This window comes from Saccopteryx bilineata, chromosome 1 (genome assembly GCF_036850765.1).
Source record: "Saccopteryx bilineata isolate mSacBil1 chromosome 1, mSacBil1_pri_phased_curated, whole genome shotgun sequence".
NCBI classification, from domain to species: Eukaryota; Metazoa; Chordata; class Mammalia; order Chiroptera; family Emballonuridae; genus Saccopteryx; species Saccopteryx bilineata.
Window position 1 is genome coordinate 360,858,589 of NC_089490.1, and position 23,605 is coordinate 360,882,193.

General features: G+C 38.5%; 1 protein-coding gene across 1 annotated transcript in view; it reads left to right on the plus strand.

Annotated features, from left to right (window-relative positions):
* The window catches only part of SPON1 (spondin 1), a 328,021-nt gene that overhangs the window by 165,250 nt on the left and 139,166 nt on the right, over window positions 1-23,605 (plus strand). The gene's annotated exons all lie outside the window — the stretch shown is intronic.

Here is a 23,605-nt window from a genome sequence, read left to right on the forward strand (position 1 = left end):
GTCCCAAACTTGCTATTTTGGAACAGACCCTTAACTGGGACTCTGCAAACTCACTTCTATCACACAATTGTATCAACAAATACGTAGCATGTGCCAGGCGCTGTGCAAAAGTCTAGAGGAATAGTGAATAAAAAAGGACACAGCTCATGTTCTCATAAAACTCAGAGATTAGTGGGGAGACAGGCACTAAACAAATAATCACACAAAAAGATGTAAAAATTATGATGATTAGAGGACGTAGTGTGCCATTTACACGTTATGTCATTTAATTCTCAAAAAATAACCTGTTTTTGTGGATGAGTTTACTGAAGATCAGAGAAATGTTCTAATTTGCCCTGAGTCAAATGTACGTAGTGGGTCCAAGATTCCAGAAGGGATTTTCAGGCCCCTTGCCTCGACTTTCCTTTGGATTGCCTTTAGGATCCACTGTCTCTAACTGTGGGTGGCAGAATGTTCGTGTGTGGCACTGAGCACACTTTTTCTGTTCATTGTTTTTTTTCTTGTTCATTTCACTTTGGAATTACCACAGCTGGGAAAGAACAGCGGACAGGGAGAAAGAGATTAAGGAGAGGGATTTGAGTGAGCCCCAAAGGAAGGGGGAGCAAAGGGTACGTGGTTGGGACTTAAAACATCCCAGTTCAGACTAGAACCTTCATGGTCCCCAAACAGCCCACCCAGAGGGCACTCCAATATTTTTTGACAGATCAAGGGCCCCATTGTTTAATTTTACCCAAATGTAATTAAGGCTTGGGGTCTTAGAAACTAGTTCATTCTTCTAACTCTGGGATTCAGCTTGATCTGCTTCAGCTGGTGCGGGAGACCTACGTGAGCAAACTTGGGCTCCTTGCCTGGGGGTGGAAACCACTTGGAACAAATACGAAGGAAAAATTTTCCTCCGGTGCCTCCTATCCACCAACCCAGAGGGAATAAAACGTTAGGGGCCATTACTCATTTTTTGTAATCCTAATGAGCTTCTTGTTCTTTTCTATTATGACACTGTTATTTCCCAGAATTAAAAAAATAAACTTAAAAAGATACAGACCATTGTTTCTGGGTCTTGGGGACAAATCTGTACAGAATTTCTGTGCAGTTGCTGGGAGTTTCTTAATAAATATAGTGACCATGTGTTCCAGATCCTTCAGGATGGTTTCATTGTCACATGGCAGAGTGTGTCTTAATAATTGGTTGGAAAAAATTTGATCACTGTAAGGAAGAGCATTTATCACATCACACTCTAATTCTTCAGGAGTCTTTCTTCCTCTTCAGACAAAGAAGTTGTCCAGGACAAAAGCTACGCCATGATCATTTTTTATTCTCAGTCCCTGGAAGTGCCTGGTGCCTTCCCAAGTACTTTGTACTGATTGTTGAATTCAGAGTGGCATTCACTATGACCCGGGAGGCAGATTTCTAGTGCACATCTAGTCATCATGGCCAGTATTGAGCAGGGAGTGTGGGCCAGACCCTCCTTGGAGAGAAAGGAGTGGATTGTCCTCTCAGGAGACTGGAGCCAACGGAAAGGGCACAGAGAAGGTCTAACAGGGACTATAAAAACATGATATTCTCAAAAGTGATTTCTACCAATCTTAGATCATAATAGATTTTTCCTTTTGCCTTTCCAGGGATAATTTTGTCCTGATAACCAACACTTGTCATTAAGCCCACGCAAGCCATGATGCTTCCCAACAAAAATGCAAACTAATAAATGCAAGTCCCTCTCTCCTTATTAATTACTCATCCAAAACCCTGGAAGGATCTTGGAGTAGTTCTCAAGTTACTTTTTAATTGCAAGTCGCCTTTGACACACTTAAAACTTGAGAACTCCAGCATGCTTTTGTTTATGTGGGTTGTGTCTCTCGATATATCAAAAATCAAAACAGAAATTTAAAAGTATTACTTAATTATAAAAGCTAAAATACAATGAGTTAACAATAATAAACTCATTACATGTGAACATATTTTATGAAAATAACTATATTGTCCAAAACAAAAAGAAATTTAGTAAAAAGGACATCACTGTTTTACAATTTTGCAAATCTCTTTCATATCTGGCTTAACAGACACCTGGATGCTCATATTTGTTTCTGCATTCAGCCTATCATGGTTTATTTTTTCAGTTGATGTATAAATATATATGAAGAAAATTCTGTCTCACACAGGTATGTAATTTAAAAATGGAAGAATATTTTAATAACCTTTTCAGATAATTACAGATAATCTTTTCTGATACTATAACAAAACTCTACAAATACAGTAGGTCTCCCTTCTCTGCAGGAGATACATTCCGAGACCCCCAGTGTATGCCTGAACCCATGGCTTGTACAGAACCCTTTTAGTACTTATCACGCACTGTGGACATAGCTTCTGTAATAACTTGAGGTAGGACAACAAATTAGCATGAATTTCATTTTTTTTCACAATTTTATTGACAGAAGAGTCATTCTTAGAGTAGATCTTAGCAACCTTAGCATAAGATTTTTTTTCTTAAGTTAAAAACTTTCACTTAAAGGAAGCACTTTATCCCTTCTCTTTGGCATATCCAAATTGCCAGCATCACTACTCTTGTGGTTTGTGGCCATTATAAAGTAAAATAAGGGTTACCTGAACATAAGATATTGCGACAGCCCATCTGATACCTGAGACAGCTACCAGGAGACTAATGGGCAGATAAGGCATACAGTGTAGGCATACAGGACAAAGGGATGACTCGTGTCCAGGGCAAGACAGCGGGGGATTTTCTCCCACTACTCAGAACGGTGTGCAATTTTAAACTTATGAATTGTTTATTTCTGAAATTTTTTAAAAATAATTTCAGACCATGATTAACTTCAGGAGACTGAAACCGTGGAAAGCAAAACCTCAGACAAGGAGGAATTACTCTACTTTCTTAAAGGATAATTACAGCGTAGAATATTAATGAACTTGTACACTGTTACATTAAAATGCCTTTGCTTTCCTTTGCACTGTGAATGGCTCTTTTACAAATGAATGATTTTGTAACATTATAAGTTGGTCTTTTGGAAAATACTGGTTCACTGAGTTAGGCAGATGATCCAAATGTTGAGACGTTTCATTGTACAGTATCAAAAATCACTTCCACTAGTATTCCTTTCAGTCTCATCAGAAAAGGGTTTAAGTATTGGAAAGCTATAAAATTCATACTGACAGATAAAAGTTTTCTAAAATTCTAAGTTGGGCTTGAAAGCTTGAATTTTATCATTGGCAGCAAATGCTGTCAGTTGTATTCCTTGCAGTGACAGGCCCACTTCTTTTCTGAGAAAATATCTGCCAGGTTTGCGAGTCTGAAGAACCATAACGTGTGGGTCCAGCTTGCACCTCAATCGCACAAGAGCTTCTATTCAAGCCAGCCATGGTACTTCAGTATATAGCTGAAGTGCTTTCCTAATTAGCCACACTGTATAATAAAAGGATGTGTACTCAAAGGTACAGAGTCTTAATACAATTAATGTTTATGGTTTCATCAAGGACATTCTTAAATCAAACTGGCTTTTTTGGTTGTTGTTTACAGCGAGTTCCTGGCAGTGGAGAATATATTGAATACTGATAGAGTTTAAGGCCCCTGCCTTGGTCTGCACTAAATTCCAGTAGTTTTACCCACCTTGTGTTTGCACCATCAGTGTTAGTGTCAACGTATTGCAAAGGGCAAATAATATTAGTATTCTCATTAGAAGAGTTTTCACCTCACAGTCCCCCTGAGAAGGCCTCAGAGTCTTGAGGGGTCTCTGTAGTACTCTCTCAAAGTGAACCACACTTTGAGAACCTCTGCAATAAGATAAAACAGCAACCTAGGGTGTGTGTCCTTCTGTTCTTTTTGGCTAACTTGCCCTTGAGAATTCACATTGGACTCCACGTAGAGGACTGGGCAACATCCTATGCTTTCAGCCCCCTCTTGTGGTGGGCCACGTCTGCCCCTGGCTCTTCTCAACCATTATACAAAATGCTTTGTTCCAAATGCTGATTGGAGTTTCCTCTCTTGGAGAACCAGAGACTCCGCATCCAATACATACCCTTTGTTCTTGGAGGGGCTGGGTGTGGAGAGCTAAGGAAGATGGCCTAAGTGACTTCTGACATTCCCTCTCTATTGTAATGCCATAAATCTCTGCTGACCATCTGGAAATAGTGAAATCCTTTTAAACACTCCCGATTGAGTAATTGTTAGAAATCCATTTTAAGGCTGGGTCATGCCAGTTTTACCTCCAAATTTTATAAGTGGAAAAAACCTGAAGCACAATGAAGCTATGGGCTCAGATCTCATAGCCAGAGAGTATCAGAACCAAAATCAAAGCTCAGATCTCCTGATTCATTTTTTGCCTTTCTCTGGGGGCTGTCACAAGGTAGTCTTCTCTCCTCTGCAGTAAAATTAAATGTCTTAGACACAAAGCATTTTTAATAAGACCCTGCTGTACCACTCAACACATACCAAACTCAGAAAGGCTTTGTACCATTGTACAAAGACCTGCTCTGTGGCGATCCTTACTTAAAATGATACAATTCACTTTTTATTACCATTACTTGGAAAAAAACCCAAAAAGGTTAAATTGAACACCTAGGAGACTAGATGAAACAGGCTATATGATCCTTAGAAGTGAGAAAAAGAAAGTCTCGATTCTCCAGAAACCTGGGGAGGCCCCACTACCCTCCATCCCAGTGTCCATCCTCCAGCACTGTGAGTCTGTGGTGCCCAGCACATGTCTAGGAGCACGTGTTCTTTACAGGAACATGGTGACTGGGCAGTGTTACTTCATAGGGATGTCCCAGGGGTTGGAGACCTGCCCAGTCTTTGCCAGGGAATTGAGAGTTGCCTAACACATGCTGAGTCTCTTTACTCTCCTGTTCTGAACACAGCTCCCCAGTTTGTGACTAATGCTTCTACTCTGGAGAGACTGTAGTCTCCCTTGACAATGTAACCTCTCCCCCCATTTTTGATATAGGTTTAACACTACTTAACAAATAGATATTGGCAAAAAGAACATTTTTTCCAGGAGCCAATTATTTTTTGCATTTGAGAACACTTTGCTTTAATTACAAACATGGCCACTGGGAAATACTCTACAGAATCACAGTTAATTTTACAATTAAATTCATCCACTTTTTTCATTGGGTCACTTAATTTAAAACATTATTAATTATTAAATTCAATCACATGAAAAACCACCATTTTAACACTTGGCAACTACTTTCATTTCTTTGTATATCATCTGTATACAGAGTTTCTACATCACATTGAACTTATTGTGTCCCGCTTTTGGCATTGGATTTTGTCTCCATGGTCACAATTTATTACATCAGTTTGCTCTTAACTGCTTACCTAACTATTCTATTATTGAACATTTAGGTGATGTTAGGTCTTTTGCTAACATCAAAAGCACTGCAATCCAAAACTTTGTACGTAAAGTCTTCCTCCACCCTTTCTACTTCCTTTGAATTATTTCTTTGAAATAATTTCCCCAGTGTAAGACTACAGAATCAAAGGATACAGGTTTTTTTTTTGGCTTTTGAGATTTTTTTGCCACACTCTTATTCCAAAACATTTTATCAATTCACCATGTTATCAAGAATGAATAAATATATCTGTTTCATCTAGCCTCCTAGGTGTTCAATTTAACCTTTTTGAGTTTTTTTTCCAAGTAATAGTAATAAAAAGTGAATTGTATTATTTTAAATTGGGATTGGTTCAATTACTAATACACTTGAATCTTTTTTCATGTATATATATTGTCCATTGCCTTTAAAACCACTAGGGTGTTGGTAGGAATCAAACCTAACTGTTCATTATCTCCCCGGGGCCTAGCTCATTGTCTGGCTTATTGAAAGCCTCTCAACAAGTAGTGTTGAATGAATGAATGAATGAATGGATGGATGGATGACTAGCAGTTACAAAATGAGCAAGGGTGAGTGGGGGAGGGAAATGAGCAGTAAAAAACCACAAAGAGGTGAGGGAAGGAGAGAGATAGGACTTTATATGGCTGCTGAGTGAAGAGCACATTGGACGGAGCTGGTAGCATATGGGAAGATGGGTTAGGAAGATATTGCAGAGAGAGTGGTAGCTCAGACTACGGCAGTAGATGTGGTGATGGAGAGAAGGGAAGGGGTGAATTTGAGATCTTTTAGCAGTAAATTCTGTCACTTATTAGATGTGGAGGAGTGAGAGAAAGAAACATCAAAGCTGACAAGTCTGGTTTCTGCCTTGGAAATGAGGGTACTCTTCCTTCTTAAAATATTCTTCAATATCATTGTCTATTTCTTTTAATGATTGTGAAATCATTTTATCAAGTTCTATAAAGGATCCCGTCAGAATTTTAAGTGAGATTACACTAAATCCCCAAATTACTTTGGGAAAAATGATTAGCGTTGTAATTTTTAGTTTGCTCAGGTTCTTCCCGTCCATGTGTAAGTCTGTTCATGGGTTTCTTGAGGACAGTGATGAGCTGCATATGGACCATAAGACTCTTCTCTTGGTCTAACTTCAGCAACAAAATTAAACATCTAACAAGCGATAATTCTACTCCTTTCTGTCATCATTGGAAAATTCTTCCCTAAGCTGAATAATTGTGTGCATCAGAGCCTCCCAGATGTGCCACCACCAGGCTGAGTCACAAATAGAGCATGTCACCAGGAAATAGAATTTGGTATCAAGCACCTGTGTCATGATATACTGGGTAGGTGAAAGAAAGGGCAAAAGAGAAAAAACTATCTCTTCCCCTTTTCCTTTTCCCTTCTCTCCAACTTTCTAGGATGTCTTATAGCAACAGCTCACTATGGAATGGAGAAAGAAAGTCAGTATTCTGGTATTCTAGTTAAACATGGCAGCTTGAACACACACATTAATCTCTGATATTTCTTCAGTTCCCCTAAAGATAAACTAGATGAATAAAAAAGATATAAACCCACAAAGACAAGAAAAGAAGAAACGAGGCTATACCAAAAAAAGAGATAATACCAAAATCTGGGGAAATGAAAAACAAGGAGACCACTGTCTTACCTGAGCACAGAAAGATGTGCTGAAACTGGCAGAGAGGACAGTGCATAAGAACCTAGACAATTAATGGCATATGAACGTAGGAATAGCCTCAGGAACTAAAAGAAGGTCAAGAGCTAAGCACAATGAACGAAAGGTTATGTTATCTTGAAATTTTAGAATAATGAGGATAGAGACAACCCTAAAAGCATCCAGAATAACAGGTAACAAAGGATCGGGAACCAAGTGGCATCAGACCTCTTTTGAGCAACACAAAGCTACAAAACAATGGAGCAGTGTCAAACTTCAAACCCATGGTTACAAACTCTCAATGGAGACCATTTTTGTTCAGTTCAGAGCCCAGGCACAGAGAGAACCTTTCTTTTTGGATCACTTTTTCATTGAAAGTTTTTCCCTCCAAGGGCTTGCCTTTCTGCTTGCATTTAACCCTGACATGTCCTTATAAAATTTTCCTTCATCAAACTCTTCTCTCTTGCCTCATTGATTATATCATCACTTTCCTGCAGGACCCTGACTGATATGGCCACATTTTCAGAAATTGATTCTTGACTCTCTACATGTATTATTATTAACTCACTAAAATAAAAAGCAAAACTAATATATACAAGAAAGTCAGTTATCACTGTAGGGTTCTTCCTGTATCCCCACTACAATACCACCACCGCCTTTGTCTTAGAATCACCCATTTCTCAAATGCTGCTTCCCTCCCATTGCTCCTGGAACCTAGAGACTATTGAATGGAACTGTCTTTTCTCTGGCTTGTGGGTAAGCTCAGATGCCAATTCAATTCTCATTCCTAAGGCCTCTAATTCCCTTCCCTGCTAGCAGCACTAGGCTCTCATTCCACCCAAAGCATATTCAGCAGTGTTATAATTAGACACTTTGGTGCATGTATGTTAGGTGGTTTCTGGAATTTTAGCTAAGAGAACACCCTTTAATAATAGGAGTAATTTGTACAGGTCATGTTTCCTGGTATAAAAATATATGCAATTTCTGTAAACACTGAGACCTGAATAAATTTTAATTTTTTTTAAGTTAGTCCCTTTCCCCCTTGTTAGCTTTGAAGTTTCTTTCTTGTATATCCTTCATAAATTCCTAAGATTATTTTATATTCTTGTTATTATTATGAAATTTCTCGTTTTTATCATGTTTTCTGCCAAGTTATACTGAGTATTTTAGAATACTATTGATCTGTTATTCACTTATATTGCAATTATATGCTTTTATTTACTAATAGTTTTATCCACAATTCCTTGGATTACATAAGTAATCACTCATAATTTGCCTTCAAAAAGCAATATGTTTTTGTCTTTCTTTTCTGGTTACTGTCCTACGATTTCTATGATCTACTTGTTCACTGACAGGAAACACCACTATAATTAAATAATAATGGTAAAAATGGGTAGTTTTGTTTGGCACCTATATGCATTTAAAATACCTTTAATATCTCTTAAGTCCAATGTTAACTTTTGACTTTAAATAGATATCTATATAAATGTCTACTTTTATCTTTTAAATGGCTATTGGACTTGTCAAATGCTATTGTAGCATCTATGAATTTGAACATATAACTGATATGATTTAATCTCTTTTTTGTAGAATATTATAATTAATAATTTTCAATTTGCTAGACTATTCTTCTAGTCTATGATGAACCTAACTTGGTGATGGCATATTTTTTTCTTTTAGTGCACAGGCATGATTATTCTTCTTCCACTACTAGATGCTATTTGCAAGGCATATATTAATTTTTCCACTCATTTTCTCAATAACACTTGCTTTAGCCCCATAGGATAAGTGTTGTGTTTTCTATATACAGAAGAGGAAATTGAGTCCCAGAAAAGTTAGCAATTAGGTGCAGTTCATAGAGTCAATGAGTCCTTTGCCTTGACTCTCCTTTAAAATAGTAATCAATCAGTATTGTTTTTATATTATTCACAACTATATGCAAGAGTAAAATGGGTCTGTAGTTTCTGATTTTTAAATCTGCTCTTTATCTGCCTTCAGTCTCAAGATCATATTAACTTTCAGGAGGAAAATGGTTAGTTATTACCTACCCATCTCTAATCGTCATTGATACTTTGAAAGAATTAACCCCAAACACCGAGAATATTTCCTCCATTCTCACCTCCAAGTTCTCTCCCAATCTCTTCATCGGTTATCGGTATACTCAGGATCTTTCTTTTGTGTTAGTTGTAGAATTTTATTCCTTTCCTTAAAAAATTGTCTAGTTTATTAATATTTTCATAGTCCATAACAAATTGCTATAGAGTACAAAAAGATAATTCTCCCTTGTTTCGTGACTAAATTTACCTGTTTCAGCTTTATCTAATAAGTACTGTTAGCTTAGTAAATAATGCTATTTTTTATCCTTTTTCTATTTACGTATATCTGGTTTTTTTATGTAGACTATTCTCTGTTTCTTTTAGATTGCCCTTTTATTCCTTTGCTAAGTTTTTATATTGTTTAGTTAATATTGCTTCCTTAATATGCTGATTTTCCCAATTTTGTTTCTTCTAGATATTAATAATAAATGCACAATGACCATGGATTTTCTTCTTAGAAGAGCTCTGGGCCCTTCCTAGAGATTTTAATACATACTTCTCATTTTCATAGTTTTCTTAACAGAGTACTTTTGTACTTTATCTTCTTGACATACTTGTTAATTAGCAGAGTATTTTTAAATTTCCAAGCAGTTGGAGATTTTGGTTTATACTTTTTATTCTTAATTTTGTTTATTTTGTCTTGGTAAGAGAATTGTAGATAACTTCTGATTTTTTGTAGTAATTTTTTAAAAAACCTTATATATGTTTACTTTGGAAAGCATTTTTTTCTCATTCCACTTCAGGTGCTGATGAATATGTTACTTATTTCATGACAGATGAGCGTCCCTGGTCCATACAAGGCTCCTGTGGCTTACTTTGTTTTTGGTTTCATTTCATTACCCCATATGCATTTGCGATTACTGTCATATTACAATTTTTTCTGCCATATGATTTTATATTTTCTTTTCTTAATTTTTATTTTATTGACTTTAGAGAGAGGAAGGTGGAGAGAGAGAGAGAGAGAGAGAGAGAGAGAAAGAGAGAGAGACAGGAACATCGGTCTGTTCCTATACATGTCGCGACTGGGGATCAAACTCTCAACCTTGGTATATCATCAGGATGATGCCCTAAACAACTGAGCTATCCGGCCAGGGCCTCCATTTTCTGATTATAATTTCTTTTTCTTCTTTTTTTCAGAACTATTTATTTTCTTTCCATTGCCTAAATTAAGTTTTCTTTTACTGGTTTAAAAGTTATTTGATTCATGTTATTGTTGTTGTTCTTATGGTGGTTGCCTTTAATTTAAGACACAGGCTTATGTTTATTTTTCTCTATTGATTTCATAAACAGTTTAAGGTTTACGTCTTCCTTGAACAAAGGGAGAATATTAACATGCTCTCAGATTCCTTTGGTCTCTACCATCCCTCTATAAATGCACACTTTATATTGATTATTTTCTAGAATTTTATTTCTGGTTTGTTATGGACATTTTCTTTTTTCTCTTCTTTAGTCTTTGCTATTTTACACAACCCTTATTTTTTTTTTAATTTTCTAAGTAGCAGACATCATGCCTGGTTGTTTACCCTTAATCACTTCTGTCATGAGTTTCCTAAGGACAAGAACATTCTCTTACAAATCACAGTACACATCATCAACATTGATAAAATACTAATATCTAATCTACATACTCATTCAAATGACATTAATTGTACCTCCAATGTTTTTTATAACAATACTATACGATATCACTATAATGCAAGCCACAGACATTAGCCACATACAGTATATACCGGTAATTTTAAATGTAGTAGCCACATTTTAAAAAAGTAAAAAGAATCAAGTGAAATTAATTTTAATAATTTATTTTATGCAAGCCAATATATCCAAAATAGTATCATTTCCACATGTAATTAATATGAAAATTTATTATTGAGATATCTTACAGTTTTTAAATGCTAAAGCACAAGGTAGATTTTACAATTAGAGTACATTTCAATTCAGAATAGCCACATTTCACTTATGGCTAGTGGCCACCATATTACACAGCACAGCTCCATAGCAAGTTAAAAATAAAAATCTCAGCCCAAGATCTAATCAAAGATCACACACTGCATTTACTTGTCATGCCTCTTTTAGCCTCCTTTAATCTGGAACTGTTCCTTCATCTTTCTTGACTTTCATTGTTCCTTCATCTTTCTTGACTTTCATGACAATAACACTTTTGCAGAGCGCCAGATCGTTATTTTGTAGATTGTGTCTTGATTTGAGATTATCTGGTATTTCCACATGAGTAGATTCAGGTTGTACATCTTTGGCAGGGACACCACAGCCACTATCAATGTTTGTTTAACACCCAGTTTGCATTTGATTCTTTTTCTTTACTTCTTGATCTTCCTTCATATTACTAACATCCTCCCTATGTTGAGGACATGTATGTGCTTATGTTAAATCTTTCATATATCTCTTGAAAGCAAGATGCTTCACATTTGGCTTGCTTCCTGTTTTACTAGTTGTACCCCTTGGGATCTAGTTATTGTGGCAGGTGCTCTTATTTTTCTCTGATGAGGTCATGTTAGGCCTGGTAGTGCATGATGGGAAAGGACCAAATTCTAGGTGGCATCTCTTCTCATGTGTGTGAGGGGAGGAAAGGGAAGGGAAAGAGAGTCCAAGCATCACATCCCTCTATCAACTTCCCCATTTGTTTCCATTCTACGGATGCCTCCTCCAGTAAGAGATTCATCCCCACCCTCTTTTTTTTTTCTGAAGTGAAAAATGGGGAGGCAGAGATCTAGACTCCCGCATGCACCCAACTATGATCCATCCAGCAAGCCCACAAGGGGGTGATGCTCTGCCCATCTGGGGCACTGCTCCGTTGCAACCAGAGCCATTCTAGCACCTGAGGTTGTGGCCATGGAGCCATCCTCAGCACCTGAGCCCAACTTTGCTCCAATGGAGCCTTGGCTACAGGAGGGAAAGAGAGAGATAGAGAGAAAGGAAACGGGGAAGGGTGGAGAAGCAGATGGGCGCTTCTCCTGTGTGCCCTGACCGGAAATCAAACCCAGGACTTCTACATGCCAGGCCAACGCTCTACCATTGAGCCAACTGGCCAGGGCCCATCCATCCCCACACTCTTAGAACAAAGGAAAAATGAGAAAAGGTGATCTCCTAATCCCCAGCCCCATGAGTTTGGAAAGGGAAGGGGTGGAGAATAGTCCACCCAAGGTGCCTGGACTTCCCTTGAGGAGAACTTTTTGCTGCCTTGAGATTACTCTGGCAAGAGACAGGATGGGGCTGGCCTGGTGCTGCAGATTTCTGGGCTGCAGGACAGACAAGGTCTCTCCTTTAGCAATGTCAGAGACAGGAAGTAGGAGAACACCAAACTCACCCTTCCACCATGGGTCAGAGGAAGGAGGAGGACTCATCAGTCCTTTTCCACTCCTCCTCTTACTCCAGGGCCAGACGCCTTCCACCCCCATCCTGACTCTTCTACCCCTCCTCTTACTCCAGGGCCAGGCGCCTTCCACCCCCATCCTGACTCTTCCACTCCTCCTCTTACTCCAGGGCCAGGCGCCTTCCACCCCCATCCTGACTCTTCCACCCCTCCTCTTACTCCAGGGCCAGACGCCTTCCACCCCCATCCTGACTCTTCCACTCCTCCTCTTACTCCAGGGCCAGACGCCTTCCACCCCCATCCTGACTCTTCCACTCCTCCTCTTACTCCAGGGCCAGGCGCCTTCCACCCCCATCCTGACTCTCCTGTCAGGACAGACTTTGACCTCCCCTTTATTTTAATGTCTCTGTTAGCTTCATGGGTCTGTGATTCTGTTTCAGAAGTTTCCAAAAGTTAAATTTAGAGGAGTGAGAGGGGTATGCTAATTCACCATCTCATCAGGCACCAACATAGATTTGTAGGGTTTTTTTGTTATTTCCATTCAGTCCATTTAATTCTTAGCAATATCATTCTTAACCACTATATTAAGTTTAATTATGTTTTTCTATTACTTTGTTTCTGCTTGATTTTTTTATATTCTATAGCATGGTATTAACACCTTAATATAAAATTCTGTACTTAGTCATCATTGATACTTAGTAGTGATTGCTTTTTATTTGTCACTGTGTTCTTTGGGTCCTATAAACACAATTTTGTTATGCTCTCATTATTAACTCTGACTTTTATCATCACATAATTAGCTCCCTTTAATAATATTTGCCTTAAATTCAACTATGTCTGACATTGTACTTGCTTTTACTTCATTTTAATTAATTTATCTTTTTAATGTTTTAAATTTTTTTTTGCCCTGACCCAATAGTTTGGTTGGTTAGAGCCTCATCCTGAAGTTTAGAGTTTGCTGGTTCAATCCCCAGCCAGGGCACCTACAGGAACAGATCGTCTGCTTCAGTCTGTCTCCCTTCCCTCCTCTCTCTCTAAAAATTAATAAAAATTAAAATTAAATTTTTGTTTTATTTTTAGACTTTTCAAACCTTTCTAAAGATTTTCCAATAAATTATTGCATTAATCTTATTAGAAGCTTTTTTTGTATTACTTTTTAAATTTCTTTTGTTTTGATCCCTATATAATGGTTTAAACTTACAAGTATTTTTTTTTCTTTTTTTGTGTGTTTTTCCTGTGTGTTTGCTCATTGGCTGGTGCGAGACTTTAATAAACAGAATGGCCCACCGTTTTTTGGCTCCAGTGTTTCTTTACCAACTGCCCAAATCCAATGAGAACCTGCATGGCCATGATGGCAGTGGCCACTGGCCCTACAGACAGAAACCTACAGAACTTACATGTATTTTAACCTTAGTTCTATTCATTTTATGTTCTGCCATTCTCAATTTTTTTTGCCTCTCAATTTTTGTAGTTAATTTGTTTTCTTTTCTCTAGATTTTCTTTGGTATTATATAGACAATGCATTTTTTTGTTTTTTAATTTTGTTTCATTTTATTCTCTCTGGTTATAATCTTTAAATTCAATCAACTATTAATTTAAAATAAAAGAGATTTCACTTCTATTTTGTAAATACATCCATATCTTATTTGAATAGTATCTTTTAATTCAGTCTTATGGAAACCTTTGCTGTTTTGTTTTTCTCCAATCTTTTCTCATTTCTATTCTCCATTGATTTAACTTATTACTCAATTTATTTATTTTAATATACTTTTAATTTAATAATTCTCCTAATTTCAAACTCCTATCACAAACAGTTCTTCCCTGTGATTGTTCTTATTTACTTATTTCTTTAATAGACACTTACTAATTCAGGATTTTCATACTAATTTTTTTTTAGATTTTCTTGATTTGGGGGGAGAGAGAGAGAGAAAATGAGGAGAGAAGCAGGAAGCATCAGCTCATAGTAGTTGCTTCCTGTGTATGCCTTGACTGGGCTAGTCCAGCGTTTCAAACTGGTGACCTCAGCATTTCAGGTCAACACTGTATCTACTGTGCCACCACAGGTGATTTATTATTATTATTATTCAGTGAAAGAAGGCGAGGCAGAGGGACAGACTCCCACATGCGCCCCAACCAGGATCCACACGACAAGACCAGTAGGGGAGGATTTTCTGCCCATCTAGGGCATTGCTCCATTGCTCAGCAATTGAGCTCTTCTTAGCACCTGAGGTGGAGGCCATGGAGCCACCCTCAGCATCTGGGGCCAACTTACTCTAATCAAGCCATGGATGCAGGAAGAGAAGAGAGAAAGAGAGAGAAGCAAGAGAAGGAGTGATGGAGAAGCAGATGGGCACTTCTCCTTTGTGCCCTGACCGAAAACTAAACCTGGGACATCCATATGCCAAGTCAATGCTCTACCACTAAGCCAACTGGCCAGGGCCAATTACTGTTTTTAATAACATTTTTTTAGGTCTGTCTTTAAATATCAGATTTCTTTTTGAAGTACCTTTGAATTTAGTGCTTGCTTATTAACGAGTGATTAAGTTTTTCAAGACTGAAAAATCTGTGAAAGTCTTTTTATTTGTATGAAAACCTAAATTATACAGCTTTCTACTCTGGACTAGGCTTTGTACATGGTTTTCCATTACAGTGGAAGAAAACATAGCCCTTATTCACTTATGAGTTATATTCCTTCACATGACATCTGTAACCAAGCTCTTATAGAATGCTTTCTTTTTCTTTTGTAGTTAAAATTCAATATTTGATAATGCATGTTGATCTCAGTTATTTTAAATGGGATCTTAAGTAGGACTTTATTTATGCTTTCAGCTATTTCATAAGTAGTGGCGTTTTTCGTCTCGTGCATCTATTTAAAAATATTTGATTATTTTTTGTTGTTGTTTGCTTCATTCATGCCACCAGTCTATTCAGAGCATTGATTGTGTGCAGACAATGTTCCTGGTTTTCCTGTTTATTCTTTCTCTTTCCTTGGGAACTCTTCTCTCTCCCAGAGCATTCCATTCTCCAGATCCATCTTCTTTTTTATCTTTTCATCTCTCTCCATGCTCTGCATATTTTTCTCTAATTTATTTTCTCTATTTTTTTTTGTATTTTTCTGAAGTGAGAAGCAGGGAGGCAGAGAGATAGACTCCTGCACACGCCTGACCAGTATCCACCCAGCTTGCCCACTAGGGGGGCAATGCTCTGTCCATCTAGGGCCAACTCAAACCATTCTAGCACTAGAGGCAGAGGCCATGGAGCCATCCTCAGTGCCTGGGCCAACTTTTGTTACAATGGAGCCTTGGCTGCAGGAGGGGAAGAGAGAAAGGAGAGGAGGAAGGGTGGAGAAGCAAATGGGCACTTCTCCTATGTGCCCTGGCCAGGAATTGAACCTGGGACTTCCACACACTGGGCTGATGCTGTACCACTGAGCCAACCTGCCAGGGCCTATTTTCTCTTTCTTTGTTTAGTGTCCTATAGCATCCAGTTCCACATTTTACCTATGTTATCATTGTTTACTCCTTCTCACTCCTCCCTCCCATAATGAGCTCTTTGGAAGTAAGTAAAATATTTCTCCCATATCTAAAATATAGATTGCAACTATTCTTTAAATTTTGTTTTTATTCTCATTTTATTTCATGGTCTACTGATTCCACATACACCACCCCACCACCACTCCACCCTGAACCCAATATTTTATTTATATTTCTCCTCTTAAACAGCCAAATATGTTTAATAATTCAAGAATCTTTTTTTTTTATCTTTTACTCATATTGACATAAAAAATGTTGAAACCTGTAGAGAATTTTTATAAGAGATTATCTGAGGCAAACTAATAACATATGTCAGGGGACAAAATCTCAAATGCTCCTGTAGAAATAACAGTTTTATGGCTTTTCTGGATTTGAAATTAAGGAGGAAACATCAGGAACATTACATGGAGGTGGGAGAAAGCAAGGCAGTAATTGGATTACAGGACAGTTAGTGAGATTATATGCTGTTTTGAGGGTGGTTAAGGCTTATTTCAAAGGTGTTAACCTAGGTGCACCGAAACAAAGGACAGGGCTTTCTTAAAGATAAAACTTTTACTAAAGAAGTGACAACCCACCATTACCTATCCCAGTGGTTCTCAATTTGTGCACCCAGGCACACTGGTGTGCCTTAGAAGATTTCAAGGTGCACCTTATGGTATTCCAGAGAAATATGTGCCTGTTGGGGATGAAAAAACCAACAGGGTTTTGGAGTTTAGATTTTTTGGGGACAGAGGTGTAGAGAATTAGCTGTAAGCTGAGTCTGCCCAACCTCCCACCTCACTTGCCTGATTAGGTTGCAAAAGGCTGTTAAGCTGTAGTGCTGGATTGTTTACACTACCCCCCATGTTCCCCGGAAAGACTGGAAGCAAGTTTCTTCTATCCTTTGTTTGGTGTAAAGTTAAGATGATATGTTTGGTGGGGGTTTTCTATACTCAACACAATTAAGAGTAAAAAGAGAGGACTTCTTCAATGTATTGATGAGGAAATGAGAGTTTGCCTTTCAAATAGATGCCCAAACATTGAAGAAATCACTAGGACACATCAGGCTCATGTTTCTCATAAACACAAGAATAAAAAAACTTAACACATTCATGCCAGGACCTGCCGAATTTACTAAATCTTACTAAGAATGTATCTATATATATATAAAAAGATAACTTTTGTGTGTTTTTTTTATTTTTAACCTCTCTTTTTAACAAATTCTAAAAAGCATAAATCAAAAAATGTAACATAAAAATGTTTTTTAAAGTCAGAATAAATTTAATTTTGTTGTATTTATTTTGTTTAATTACCATAAAAGCACGCTTGGACTTTATATTTTTTCTTTATTATTTGACTTAATTATTATAACATATTTCTCAGAAATTTGTATATAGTGTGCCTATAATTATTTGTAGGATTTTAAATGTGCCCTGACTTCAAAAAGTTTGAGAACCACTGACCTATCCACTTAGGAATTGATGGTCAGATCACGCAGTGAGGTTACTTTCCATAGAACCCCTTTATTCATCCACACTCATTTTTTGTGCAGTTTCTTGTGATGGTTATGACTGCTACTTCTGAACCTTTGCTTCAGACTATTGTATTGTCATTTAAATGGGACTTGAAATTGGAAGATTCATAGCCTTGCACTCCAGCTTCCTTCTGGAAGTCTACAAACTATATTTCTTGAACATATTCTTACATGCTTCTATTAGATTGACCATTTAGAATTAGATAAAGTAATACTTTTTTTATAGCAATCAAGGTAAAATCCCATTGCCACTGATACGTATAAGTTTATTTATTGATAACTTACATTTACTCTAGCTGGTTGGTAGTTTAAATAGGACACAATTTCTGCATCTCGTTCATGTAGCTTAAATAGTCACCTGTTTTGAACTGATTTGGGAAGGAAAAAAGATTGGATTCATTGGTACATCATGGATCGGTTATTGTGTAAGTTCTAATGCTACCAGTTTTCCTGGCAAAATTGATGTGGTTAACATTTAAGTATGTGAGCAACCCATGCATTTTTCATTTAATATTTCCACCAAACCTGTTTGCCAGTTCTTATGTTGTGATTCCAAGAAATACATGCTTCAATAGTAAAGATTTAATTTTCCCTTTGCATGAAAATATTTTAAACTCTAAGAAGTTTTATGAAATCATAGGAGAGGGAATATACAAAGTCCATTAAACAACAACATTATGTATGGGTTACCCAGGAATTTGCACACAAAACTGCTAAAGCTAATGGCGCTTATATACTTAAGTCTTCCAAACAACGAGTTGAAAAATATACCCTCAAGAATTGTTTATGCCAAGAAAGGCCAACTATTTATAATCACAAGTGGAGTTTCTGCAAAGGTCTGTGCCAGGCACTACAGTCCTGGCAAACATCCCTCCCAATTTGCAAGAACTCTACTGTTTTGGGCTGGAAGAGAAGCATGAGTACAAAGGAATACTTTCAGCTTTTTTCTAGCCTTGGTTAAATTCAGAGTGCGAGAACAAACACATAAAAGGACAAAGGGTATAGGAAATCACAGCACAGGCAGTCCTGCCTTGTCTTTAGTAAAAAGGATTAGTACGGGTGACCCTGCAGTAAAGCTCATTGCCTGCGATTAGGGAATAGGTTAGTTGTAATCCCTTTACTCTACCGCTGAGTTGATTGATTAAATGAAAGTTACAAATCAAGTGCCCCAGAACATCTTGGAACCTTTCAGAGTCTGTGCATATTTATATGATCCTAATGACCTTCCGTTGGAACCAAAAGTGTGCACTACCTGCAGGGACCCCTTGAAGAAAGGCTTGGGTGGAAGCTAAACTTTCCCACAACTGCCAGCAAGAGTTTAATTAAACTCACTCCAACATAATAAGCTGGGTTCAATTTAAGAGGAAAATGTTCCCTGTTTCCCTCACACATGGAGCTTCAGAGGGTCTTGCAGCTCAAGAGGAAAGAACAATAGAAAGCAGAAGGCTTTCTCTTCACATCTGGCTCCTCAAAATGGGCTAAGAGGCTTTCTGGAGGGTTTTGCTGGCTGGGACCGTTAGTGTTTACAGATGTGAGTGGCTTTCAGTCATTGAATGCAAATTGCATTTGCTTTGTTGCACCCTCTCTGGGAAAACTATGAGGAAGAAGAGGAATAATGTTCCTTTATCTGCCCACCCACATTGAGATTCAGGGCACAGTCTTTTCAGGTTTATTGGGTCCCTAAGCAACCTTTGAAGAGAGCTGTATATCTATCTGTCTGGCTATCCCTACTGCAGCAGACGGATTCATTTGGCTTTGTCTTTCAACTCTCTGGTTCCATCTTTGGTCCATTGACTAAATTTTTAGGTAAACATTTCTTGCCTGCAGACCTGAGTGGCTACCCAGCTCCTGGGCTAATTCTGCCTCCTTCTTAAACTTTGATCTGTATTCTGAAGGTGAACACATCCGGGGAAAAAATAATGAAACAGGGCTAGCTTTTAAGGAGGAGGCTTAAAGCAAGAAAAATAAGCTAAAGCAGAAAGGTGGGAGAGAGCAGGTTTTGCTGGAATAACGAAACTGAACATCAGATATCGGAACAATGTAGAAGCTGAAAGAGCATTTCTGAGATGAGAGAAGACACAATCCAGGTTTTGCTTGCCCCAAGAAAGAGTGGCCTGTGGTCAGCACTTCACTGAAAGGATGTTGGGACATATACTGCTATCTGAACCATCATCGACTTGGTAGTCAGATCCAGCATGAGTCTTGTTTCTGAGACTTATTATAGGGCTTTGGGACAATTGCTGTACCTCTCTCTGCCTCATTTCTCTCATTTGTAAAGCAAGGATAATCAAAGCACCTACCTCATAAAGCTGTTTTGAAGATGGCCTGGGTTCAAAGCTAAGCTCCTCCATTTACTAGCCTGTGGGACCTCAGAAAAGAAAAACACAGACTGACCTCTCTGAGCTCTGATTTTGCACAATAAAACCAAATCTATGTTACTGGGTTACTACTATAGGGTTAGATGAGTTAATATTCTTATAGCCTTTAAAACAGGCTTGGCATATAGGGAGAGCTCACAGCATTAGCCATTGTTATTTTAAAATGAAATAATGCATAAATCATATTTTAGCTCAGTACCAGAAGTTTAAAAAGTGCTGCATTAGCTGTGGTGGTAATGCACTTATTTGTAGCCTTATTAATATATCCACCCAAATTCTCTCTCTCTCTCTCTCTCTCTCTCTCTTTTATTGAATTTATTGGGGTGACACTGGTTAACAAAACTATATAGGCTTCATGTGCCCAATTCTACAACACAGCATCTGTACACTGTATTGTGTGTACACCAATCCCCTAAAGTCAATTCTTCGTCCACCCAAATTCTCAATCTTTAAATAAGGATTTAGCTCAGTTCTTATGTTAATATCTTGGACACATTATCTCATCAGATTGGCTTCTAGCCTCCAGTGAGAGTTTGCTGATGTTCCAACCTGAGTCCTGAAATTTCCCCATATTCCGAACGGAGAGAGGCTGACTTCCAGGTGTATTTTATATCCCTCACTCTCCAAATACCACTGAAATTGAATGGCCCCAAATTTAAAATTAAAATAAGCTTCACGAAAAGATCTCATACTGCAGAAAGCCTCACCAACAATGAGGAAGTAGTTAGAGCTTGCATTTGTGACTTTTCCCCCCTCAGAAAAGAATTTAATAACAAATACAACATAACGTTTCACAATCAGTCAGCCACGCACATGGAACTAGTCAGGGAGTTTTAATTACAAGTTAGTATTTACTGACTTGTATTTTTTGTAAATAAGCTAAGGGAAGCAAACAGCACTTGGGATTTATGTGATTTGTCTTGGCCAAGTTTCGTTTCACTTGGTTTGTCTCCTCTCTTCCCCTAGGCTCCCCTCCCCCCAAAACATGCAAAAGCAATTCTTAGGTGGGATTTGCCTCAAAGTATACTAGGGCCGTGAGCAGCAACCAACTAGAGAGAACATAAAAGTTAGGATTCGGAAGATGAAACTGACCTAAAATATTGAGCTCAGTCCTATGTGCAGCCCCTTTCTTCACCAAGCCGTGTGTTGCTCAGCCTTCCTAATGCGGACTCAACCATCACTTCTTCAAGGAAGTCTTCCCTGACCCCCCACATCGGACTGGCTCCAGTTCTCAAAGCCCCTGTATGACCTTTGTCCCCTTCTAAACCGTTTCTTATTTACTGTGACTGCTACAGGTTTCGTTAGGGTTATGTTCCTCAAGATACCTATATAATGGAAAGCTTACAGAATTCAAAATTATTCCTGACAGAGGATTAAGACTGCTTTTTCAACCCAGGTATGGAGTGGTACATCTTTGCACCAATAATACAAGTAACAGCTTAAAATTCACTCTGCCGCCAGCTTTGAAATTATGATTCTTGACAATCCTTTTTAACTTGGGTGAGGGGTAATTTGCGCTGTTTTACATTTTGTGCATGGAGGGATTTTAATACTTGAATATACTGCTCACAAACATTAGGGGATATTTCAAAATGAATATGAAGCGATAAAAAAAAGCATTTTTTTATTTTATTAAATAAGAACATCAGAAAAGCAAAGGACAAGTCAAAGAAAGTTGTTTGATTATGCAAATGAGATGCAAAACCAACTTTTATGTCATTGGTGAAAATGCGCTATACAAAAGGCTGAAAGTACTGGAGTATCTGCATGTTCCCTGATCCCCTAATTTTTGTGAGCAGTGTATTTCCTTATATATGTCTTCATTAATATCTTTATATATTTCTATGCCCTGTGATTCACAGCCACATAAAATGAAGCTACTCTGTCATTATTTGTTTAATTACCCCACCCAGGGCAGGCCATTCTCACTATTACCCTCTTCTTCTGTTCGCAGCAGAAAGAGGCAGAGAGCAAGACCCGCCACAGGCTCCCACTGCCGCAGCCACCTCCCTTTTCCCCTGCAGGGTGTCACTCGCTCAAGGGTGGGGAAGGTATCCAGCCCTGGGAAACTGGACTGGCAAATGTGTCCCAAAGGCAGTCTGAGCCCTGGACAGCCAGGGAAACCATCCTGGGAGGGGCAGCACAGACCTGGCACTGAGCTCCCCAGGGGTGGGGGAAGGCCCAGGCTGGTGAGGGCAGGGAGTGCAGGGAAGCCCGAACTCCTTGCTGCACCATAAAGCAGATACGAGCTCAGTGCGACCGGTGGACAAAGTCACAGAGCCAAAACAGGGCTGAGTTCTGGGTCCAGAGAGAATGAAGATATGGGTTAATCCAGTAAATAAGCAAGACCCACGGTTAAGGGCTGAACTGTGTCTCCCGAAGGGCATTGCATTCCTAATCCTCAGGACCTCTGAGTGTGATCTGGTTTGGAAATAGGGTCTTTGCGAATGATCAAGTTAAGATGAGGTTGTTAGGGTGGGTCCTTATCCATATGACTGGCATCCTTATACGAAAAGGAGGGATGACCATGCGAGGACATAGGGAAGGAAACCGTTTAAAGCCAAGAGACACCTGAAGCCACCATAGCTGGGAGAGAAGCCTGGAACAGGTTTCCCCTGGAGCATTCAGAGGGAGCGCACCCCTACCCACATCTTGATCTCAGACTTCTGGCCCCAGAACTGAGAGAGAATAAATTTCTTTGTGTTAGCCACCTTCCATTCAAATTAGCTGTCCTTCCCAAAAAGTAACTTCCAGGACTATCACACTTCCCATTGTTCAATGCTGTACAGGAGTGCGCAGCAAGATGCCTGGTACGTGATAGACACTCAGGAAACCTGGGAGGAGCCGAGGAAGGCAGAAAGTAACATCTTCTGAGAATCTGAAGAAGAGACAATTTTCTTTTCTCCATGGGCGGGAAGGACGGTCATGTCTTTCATTTCAAAGACAGTAGAAAGAGTTACCTATTCCTCTGGGTCCCACCAGCATTTTGTCCACTGCTACATCATGGTACAAATCCTAACTGGCAAAAATTATTTATCAATCTATCCCCTACACTAGACTACTTGTTCCCTGAGGGCAGGACCATGTCTTCTTCATGGCTGTGTCACTGTCTCACAGCCTGTGCAAAGCAGAGCAGATATTTAATAGTATCAGATGGATGAATGAAAGGACAGATGAATAAATGGGGCTCCTGAGTCTAATCTGTCCCTTGTAATGGCATCAAAGGAATGTCATGTAGGATAGACTCTAAACCATCTCCAGAACCTACCTTAAATACATTCTGTTTTCTTTAATCTGAAAAATCTTTCGTAATCTCCCTAACCTTGAGCTTACAATTATAATTAGCATCTTTAAGGTACTATGAATATTAGAAATAATATCGGACAAAATTCCTTATGATCATTTTCTTTACCTTCTATTTCCTGAGTCCTCTTAGCTTTTTTCCCATATTCTATAATACTTTCATGGCAGACTCCGGGGAAAGGCATTGGAGTTGGTTGGGGCCATCACTGTATCCCCAGCTCCATCCTGTACATTATCTGATAGAGAGTTAGTGCTCAAAACTCTCGGTCAATGGACTTGCTGCAAAAAGTCTTCACTATTTTTTTAGAAAATATTCTAACTACTTAAAACACTCACAGGAAGGGAGAATGTACATGTTCTAAAAATCTTAATAAGGTAACTCAGAATTGTATACACAAAACTCTGCTGAAGGTCACAGCATGTATGTACTACATATTCCAAACAA